At 51.0% G+C, this 8,876-nt stretch overlaps 1 long non-coding RNA gene across 1 annotated transcript; it reads left to right on the top strand.

The window, feature by feature from the left end:
* Positions 1 to 1,592: 1,592 nt before the first annotated feature.
* Positions 1,593 to 7,906, top strand: LOC130839540 (uncharacterized). The gene is made up of 3 exons (XR_009049866.1): positions 1,593 to 3,731; positions 3,937 to 4,022; positions 6,756 to 7,906. It is a non-coding gene; the product is annotated as an uncharacterized LOC130839540 (long non-coding RNA).
* Positions 7,907 to 8,876: the final 970 nt, after the last annotated feature.

The following is an 8,876-nucleotide window of genomic DNA, read 5'->3' as shown; positions in this document are numbered from 1 at the left end:
CTGCAGGCACACGGCACGGAGGGACTGCGGGGGGTCTCTTTCTCCTTTGGCGACAACGAAACATACATTTCCTTTAGTCCCTGGAAGGTAGTCCGTCCTTCAGGCTTTGGGGTGTTGGTTAGACTTGCCCGGTATCCTCAAGTACCTACAGGGTCCAGACCAAGCCTGCGCTGGGAAGGGAGCCGGTCCCTTACATTCCAGAACTTGGAAGGGAGAGAGTTCCTCTCTCTAGAACTTGTTGAGAAAATCACGACTGTCCGCGTGTGAAAGCCCTGAGCCGCCGTGAGACGGAGGGGACATGGAGGGACGTGAGAGCTCGGCTGACCTGGGGAGGAGAGCCCCGGAGACACCACGCGAGGTCTTCCCAGGAAGCCTCCCCTCAGCGGAATAGCAGCCAGAGCTCCGAGATGCAGACAAGCATTCCGTGCAGTGGGTCTTGGTCTGGTGGCACGTGGGCTCCCCAGCGCCAGGGCGGGGGGCTGACGGGACGTGCTGAACCAGGGTGGCACCTCCGTAAGGGGTGTGCTCGGCCACGAGCAACGTCCCCTCTGCATCTCTCACTGGTAGGCAGCTCACAGCGTTTCGGAGGAGCTCAGGGGATGCGACCGGCCCAGCGAGGAGCTCAGGGAAGCCCGGGCCGCGGGCTGGGTTCCGGCAAAGGCTCAGGATGGGCTGTTGGCCGCTTCGCCTGCCCCATCGTGCCTGCTGGACTTCAGGCGCAGAACGGGGCGGGGGGTGGGGGGGGGGTTGGGAACTGGTCTTCACAGACGGGGCGAGAAGGCTCTAGCTTCTCCCCAGGGACCCTGGTGGACCTGCCTTTGGGCAAGAAGATGTCACAGGAACCACGGAGAAGAGTGAGCTACGGCATAGAAAGAATGTGATGGATCTGGGAACCAACCGACCTAAGGCAGGAAACATGGGACCCAGAACGGGTGTGTCCAGATCCACTCTCAGCTCTGGAGGGCTCTGCGTCTGGAGACCCTTGTAATCACTACCAAAACCAATTTTTTTTTAGCCACCAAGCCAGGGGGAGGTGAGGGGGGGCAGAATCTGAGAATAAAGATGATTCAGAGGTTACGTCTTCCATGGACTACTCACACTGCGCGTGGCCACCATGGAAACAGCTTAGGCCAGGACACCCGCGTCAAGTTCTGGTTCTGCTGTTCACCAGCTACGTGACCCTAGACAAGTCACTTCCTTTTTGCGGGAGTCCGTTTCCTCATTTGTACAACACAGAGATTGAACTCGTTCATTCAGGAGAGTTCTGGCTTAAGAATTCGTTACCTCTGTTCTAGAACTTGTGGTTCAATCGGTGACCCATAACACCCACCAAGAGGAGAACAGCACTTTCATAACCATTACTAAAATGTCACTGTAACCTTCAGTCCCCATATCTCCCTGCAGGACGGACACGCCATCTTCAACCAGCACCACGTACCGGGACTCATCTTTCTGAGACGGCGCCTTGTAAGGATTCTGACACCTTGCTGTATCCTGAATCCCTCCTCTCTTGCGTCCCCCGACCACCCCAAAAAATGTCTTTGATGTGCTTCGCCCTGCCAGCTCTACCTGCCAGAGGTTTGTTGTGTGGTTGTTTCTTTGTAGCAGGAGCTGAGAAGACCCTCTAGCCCACCTGGACCCCATCTGCACTGCATCTCCGCCGTGCCCTCCTCTGTTCCAGTGGCCACCGTGTGATGGTCCAGTTCCCTCTACATCGTCCCTAAGGTTTCCCATCCTCCACTTCCACATGTCTATCTTTGGGGACGGTGTAGGGGGCCGACTTCCCTTCTGGATAACCCTTCCCCTCACCAGAGATGTGTTTGACGGCGTTGGAGCACTAACTTGAACTCTGGTTCCCTGTGCCACTTCTCTCTCATCATGAGTCTACACATAAGGGACAAGCCTGACTCCCCGTCCACGTGGCCAACCCTCCAAATCTGGGGGGCCAGCACGTGTCTCTTTCAGGCTTCCCTCCTCTAAGCAAAGCAGCCCTCGCATCTGCAGCTGCTCTTCACCTGAAGAGTCCCCAGTCTTTTCACCATGCCGGCTGGCCTCCAAACGTGCTCCAGTTTGTCCACGTCCCTCCTCAAGTGTTTCTCGGAGCCCAAGACGCCGTTGGCCTGAGCCGGGCCGGATCTGCTGCTTTTGGTGCTTGCTGGCAATCACATCACACTGCTGCCTTTCGTTGACCCGCAAGCAACTGAAACTCTACAGCAGGTTCTTCCTGATGTGCGCTCTTGTTGAGCCCTTCTGTACTGGACGGTGGATATTTTTGGACCCAAGGATATGGTCATCTGTTTGTCTACCCAAGGCCCTGTCCTAGTCTGTTGGGTTTATTCAGGATCCCAAGTCGGTCGTCCAGCTGTCCCTCTGGCTTTGGACCAACAGCCAGTTTGATCCACATGCTTTCTAGGGCTTAGTCCAAGTCATTGATTAAAAATGTTGAATAGAGGGGCTTCCCTGGTGGTGCAGTGGTTAAAAATCCGCCTGCCAATGGAGGGGACACGGGTTCAAGCCTTGGACCGGGAAGATCCCACATGCTGCGGAGCAACGAAGCCCGTGCGCCACAACTACTGAGCCTGTGCTCTGGAGCCCGCAAGCCACAACTATTGAGCCCACATGCCACAACTTCTGAAGCCCACGCACCTAGAGCCTGTGTTCCATCACAAGAGAAGATACTGCACTGAGAAGCCCACGCACCACAACAAAGAGTAGCCCCTGCTCTCTGCAACTAGAGAAAGCCCGTGCGCAGCAACGAAGCCCCAACGCAGCCAATTCATTAATTAATTAATTTAAAAAATGTTGACCAGAACCGGACCAATGATATTACCCTGCACTACTCGTGCAAATCTTTCTGGGGTTCGAGATCACACAGGGATGGTCCAGCTGTCGAATGCAGCCTGTAGATGTGTTTTGTTTGGCCTGCATGGTATTTTCTTTCTTTCTTTTTTAAACTTTGAATCAGTGGCCAAAATCTGGATTTCAGCTTCTCCTGAGAGACTGAATATATTTCAGCATTGGGTCCACTCTCCAGCAGGGCAGCAGCCAGCTGTGTGGCCCAGGCAGCTGTGGGGGGCTGGGGGGCTGCACCTCCCGCCTGGACGTGTGCGGTAACGACTGCAGCCCCGAGTCAAGACATGGCCTCTGCGTTCTGCCTCTGTCCCCGTCACCGGCTATCGTCAGGCGCCCTGCGCAGTCCTACGCAGCGACACCTGTCTGCCTTACTCCCAAAGGCGCCCAGTGAGCTGCCCCCACTCGCCGTGTACCGGCACCCTTTGAGAGTGGTCTGACGACTGGTTATAAATTCACCTAATTGCATTGGGCCGGCCACACAGCTCGTTCGGTTTTAAGTAAAAATAGAAGACGTATTGTTCATTTTCACCAAGAACTGCATTGAACAACGTATTCACTAACCAAATGAACTTTTCGGCCAACCCAGTGCCATCTCCCGGGCTACAGAGCCTCCCTCGGATTTTATGAGACGTCTTCCCAAAGGCTGGACAAAACCCCGTTTTCAGGGGTTCCTGCACCTCCTTGATTTACCAGGCTAAGGACATGAAATTGAGGTTAGCGTGGCTGATTCTTCACCATCAGCGTTTACCTTTCCAACTGCGTACGAAGTGCCCTTTGAGACGTTGTTTTTAGTGCTCTCTAGGACGCAACCCGGATCTGGTCACGAGTCCACAGATCACCCAAACATGCAGCCTCCCTCTCCTCCACGACGACCAGGAGTACGTTTGCCCATATTTCGTTTTCAGGTGCTCGTGTGGCTCTCTGAGACGGCTGTTTGACCTTTGTTTTCACAAATCGTCCTGTGACCTCTGGAGGAGAACCGTCCAGGCCATGAGGGGTCACGGACTCTTCCAGAGCTTTGGTCTTTTTTTTTTTTAACCCACGTCCATCCTACTCTCTTCAGTCTGGTTATTCTCTTCCCAGAGAAATCTAGATGAAGAAGCAGAGGGAGAGGAGGAAGCACATTCCCTTTCCGGTGGAAGTATTGGACCATTAGGTTGAAAACACAGGTACACCTCTTTGATCATCTTATTTTCATTATTACTTAAAAAAAGAAAAGCCCTCTATACTGTTGCTGTAGAGACAGTGAGAGGTCCACCAACCATCCATGCTTTCCCCTTTTTAAAACTTTTTATTATTTTAAAAATTTTTTCAGCCACGCCACCTGGCTTGTGGGATTTTGGCTCCCCCCACCAGGGGTGGAACCCAGCGTTTTGCATTGTCTCCTGTATATTCTCTATTTTCACGTAGTATTCTTCCATCATCATGTTTCAGTACTTCTCTATGGTATTATTATTATTATTGTGTTTTTGGTTCACATTTTTCCCGATTTGGTCTCTCTGAGTACATTTGTTGAGGCCTCACTGGGTGCTGGAGGGTGTAAGATACGAGGGGTCTTCTGAACCCCCAGAAGTATCATGGGTGCTTCTGTGCTGCTATGTTTGTGGCAACTTAGAGAGCTCCCTGGCAGGGCTCCTGCTCTGCTACCCAAGGGGTTTCAACTTCTGAATCGTGCAGTTCTTTCCCAAGTCCGTGCTGTGGCCAGGCGCTGCACAAGCCGCCGGGGTACCGTGACAAGTGAGAGAGACACTGCATTCAACGTAGCATCACCAGGCAGGCAGGGCACACGCCTGGATCCCCACCTGAGAGTGGAAGTGGCACCTGTCGCCACGGGCAGACGAGGGCTGGGGGAGGTCTCCCAGCTTAGGCCACGCTTCCCACCACGGTGCCGGTGAACAGCACGTCCCCGAGTGAGAGTTCATGCTTCCTGCACGTTTGTGCAAATAAGCTCAAGTCTGCAGCCTGGACATCAAAAAGAAACTCAGCTTTGGGGGAAGAAACTCTTTCAGAAACGTGGAAATCTACGTCTTGCCCCGATTCCGTGTTAGGTGGGCAGGAGGTGCTGCCCCTGGCTTCTCGGCTTGGGGGGTGTGGAGACTGAGTGGAAAGTGGAGGGGGGGGTTCCCCATCCGGGGCCTCCTGCGTGGCAATCACACCTCGCGGTCTGCTCCAGTCTGGTGGCTTTCTCCTCCCAGACCTTCAGGCTGTGGATTCACGGGCGTCCTTCTGAACAAGGCCCCAGACATTTGGTTTGGGCTTTGTTTCTCAGGTTACCGCTTACCTCACATGCGTTGGTTCTGCCTCTAAGGAACAGGGTTGCAGAAAGGACAGCATCTGCCGAGGTCCCGGCCACCTGCAGCCCCTGCCAGGCTCTGCCTGGGCTGACACGCCGGCCTCACACGCAGGGCTTGCTTGGGAACCAAGGCACGAAGACACTCCAGCCTGAGCCCTTCTCAGCGGCCCCAGGGCAGAGAGAGACGGGCTGTGTGTCATTCTGAAGTGATCGCAGGCGCAGAGGGGTGGGCCGGGGGTGGTTAGAGACGAGGCTTTCAGGATTCATCTCTACAGAATGGATTAAAATCACCTTGGCCCCCAAATTAGGTGTTTATAACCATTAAAAACATATTACACCAAGTAAATTATTTTTATTGTAAGAAATTTCAAAAATAAAAGAACTAAAAATCACTTCTACCGTCAACACTTGGACAGAATTATTCTTAACATCTGGGTCTCTACTGTGGACTGAGTTGCGTCCCTGCCCCCAAAGTCATATGTTGAAGCCCTAACCCCTCAGGTGACTTGTTTGGAGATGGGGCTTTTTTTTTTTTTGGCCACGCCTTGCGGTATGTGGGGTCTTAGTTCCCCGCCAGGAACTGAACCCATGCCCCCTGCATTGGAAGCGTAGAGTCTTAACCACTAGACCATCAGGGAAGCCCCAGTGGGGTTTTTAGGAGGTAATTAAGGTTATTCGAAGTCAGAAGGACCAGTCCTAATCCAATTGGCAGCCTTATAAGAAGAAGAAAAGAGCCCCCTCCCCTCTCACTCACCTCCACGTGGACACGCTAAGGAAAGGCCACCTGAGGACGTGGTGATAAGGCAGCGTCTGTAAGCCAGGAAGAGGCCCTCAGCAGAGACACGATCAGCGGGCACCTTGATCGTGGATGTCCCAGCCTCTAGAGCTGTTAGAAAATTAATTTCGGTTGTTTAAGCCCCCCGTCTTATCCTTTGTCATGGTAACCTGAGTAGACTAACACAGTCTCAACACCCTTCCTTCTCTGCAAATGCAGATTTTTATTTACTAAAATGGGAAATCTTATACATATCTTTCTAAGTCGCTTTCTTTTTTATTTTTTATTGGAGTACAGTTGATTTACAATGTCATGTTAGTTTCAGGTGTACAGAAAAGTGAATCAGTTACACATAGACATACATCCACTCTTTTTAGATTCTGTTCCCACAGAGGTCATTACAGAGTGTTGAGCAGAGTTCACTGTGCTGTGTCCTTATTAGTTATCTAGTTTATATACAGGAGTGTGTGTATGTCAGTCCCAATCTCCCAGTTTTTCCCCTCCTCCTCCCCTCCACCGTAACCATAGGATCGTTTTCTGCATCTGTGCCTCGACTTCTGCTTTGTAGACAAGTGCATCTACGTTGCTTTCTTGTCTTAGTGCAGTATGAATTGTGTTCTATGTCACTAATTTTTAAATTTTTTTATTGAAGTATCGTTGATTTACGTTATGTTAATTACTACCATATGTCATTAATTATTATTTTACACATCACACATAAGGGTGGTAATGTGTTTATTATAGAATATTCACTGGTGTGGATTGGCTACAGATTACTTAAGCGATATTCCTTTTTCTGGACATTTAGGTGGTTTCATGTTTTCACCCTCATAGGCGGTGCTACGAGGAAGCCACGTCCAGCATGGGCTCTGGAGCCCGAGGGCCGAGGTTCAAACCCTGGCTCTGTGGCTCACTGGCCCTGTGTTTCAGCCTCTACACCTGTAAAATGGAGCTCACAAAAGCACCTGCCACTCAGGGTTGCTGTGAGGATTCAACGTGAGGTCCAGGTAAGGAGCTCAGAACAGAGGTGGGCGCAGAGTAAATGCTCAAGAAGTAGAGCGGATTCAGAGCTGTCTCAAGGCTCCCCAAGCTCCTTCCCATCCAGGTGAGCTGTGCCTTCTCTCCTGCAGGGTGGTGGCAGCAGGGTCTCTCCCGCCCCCCGCCCATTCATCTCTTGCTTGTAGTAAGTCCGACGCTCACGTCCATCCGCGTGAAGGCGCCGGTACCCTGAGAGCGAAGAACCATGGTGGCCGCCTCCACGGCCTCGCACGCTCCCCATCAAATATCAGGCTCTTGAGAAAGAAAAACACGTTGTCCCCGAAGAGGAAGGAACAACCGAAACCGGTCTGTGGTTCTCATTGGAAGAAATCTAACCCAAGAGTGCTGAACAAGGGAATGTGCTTCTTTTCCGGGAGACTCTAGGTGGAGAGGCTGGGCTCCCAGCGCAACCCTATTTTCCTCCTTATTATGAAGAGCGGCTTCATCTCTGCGGAAAGAGGAAAAGACAGGGGAGAACAGAGAGCGGTAGCCTCACTCCCTGGAAAAAGAAAGCATCCAGATTTCAAAATACTCAGACTTATTTCTCTCTCCAAAGGCAACGTCAGAAACTGTCCACCCCTCCATCAAAGAGGGGAGCTGTTTGAAGCCACCCCCTCCCCAAGCCTACCTGCTGATTATTCGGGAAAATATGATATTGACATGACTCTTTAGAATACAGAGGCTTTGCAGTGTTTGGGTACAACCCTAGGACTATCTTGCACCCACACATGATTAAAAATTTAGATGGCTAACTTTGAAACAATCAAATGCATTAGAAGCTTCTTAATGAGCCGCTGTCTGAACTAAAGCGCAGCAAACTTCAGAAAAGTGCTTCTGTGGAAATCCCGCTGTCTTTGATCCGGTAAAGTCACGGCGGGGTGGATTTATTTCAAGTTTATTTTTTGGCATACTGGTCCTCCCGAAATATTGGGAGATATCTTTCTTAGCAAGATGTGGGAGAAAACAATGGTGCTGTCTCTTTCATTTATCTGCAATTTGACAGGAGTGCAGTTTATTAAGTTGAAAAGAGGCAGAGACATTATCTGAAGCCTGGAGACTCCGGTGGGGACTGCCTCCCTTCTGCACCAGTGGGAGTTGGTGACATTTTGAACCCGCTCACCATTAAATGCCTTCCCGAGTGGTGGAAAAGCCTTTAAATAGAAAACCGATGCATTTATGATGTAAATTTGTTATTTTGACAGTCTTTGAAATCTGTCATAGTCGCATCCAATTTACTGCCTTGCACCAAAAAAAGTCCCTTTTCTTTTGAAACACTTTTAAGATTTTCAAAGCCATTTTCATGTAGCAAACTATTGTTATACCTAATATATCTTGAAAGTATTTTAGCAGAGGAAGTTATAGGATTCTGTTTTAAGTCATGTCGAGTTTTAAAACATGGCAGTCTTCACGGCAGCTTTGCCCAGGGTATCTCTTTTGGATTAGTTAAAAGCCGTTCTTGATTTCCAGGTACACGAACAGCCAGCACATACGCACGTATAGGTTTAGGCAAATGTTCAGTATAACAAAAGTTGGCCTTCTGAGTGGTCGTCTATTTTGTTGCAGACTTTGGGTGACAGAATCCTCTAGACCATTGACTACAGAGGTCTTCTATCAGCTCTCCGAAACATAGCTGAAACCCAGGGGCAGTGGGTCCCAACCAGGGGTGAGTTTGCCCTCCAGGGAAAACAAAGCAATGTCTGGAGACATGTTTGGTTGTCGTAGCTGGAAAAGAGGGCCATGGCACCTAGAGGGAAAGGTCAGGGGTGATGCTAAACACCTTAGGGTGCACAGGCCAGCCTCTCCCAGCGAGGAGCTGTCCACCCCCAAGTGTCGACAGCGTCGCGTTTGAGAAACCCTGTCCTGGGAGCAGGCAGTGACGGTCTCTCCCCGAATGTCTGACCTAGCTGTCTCCGTGCC

The sequence above is a fragment of the Hippopotamus amphibius genome, chromosome 17 (assembly GCF_030028045.1).
Source record: "Hippopotamus amphibius kiboko isolate mHipAmp2 chromosome 17, mHipAmp2.hap2, whole genome shotgun sequence".
Classification (NCBI taxonomy): Eukaryota; Metazoa; Chordata; class Mammalia; order Artiodactyla; family Hippopotamidae; genus Hippopotamus; species Hippopotamus amphibius.
The sequence above is the reverse complement of the archived record's forward strand: the minus strand, read 5'-3'. Positions and strand labels throughout refer to the sequence as shown.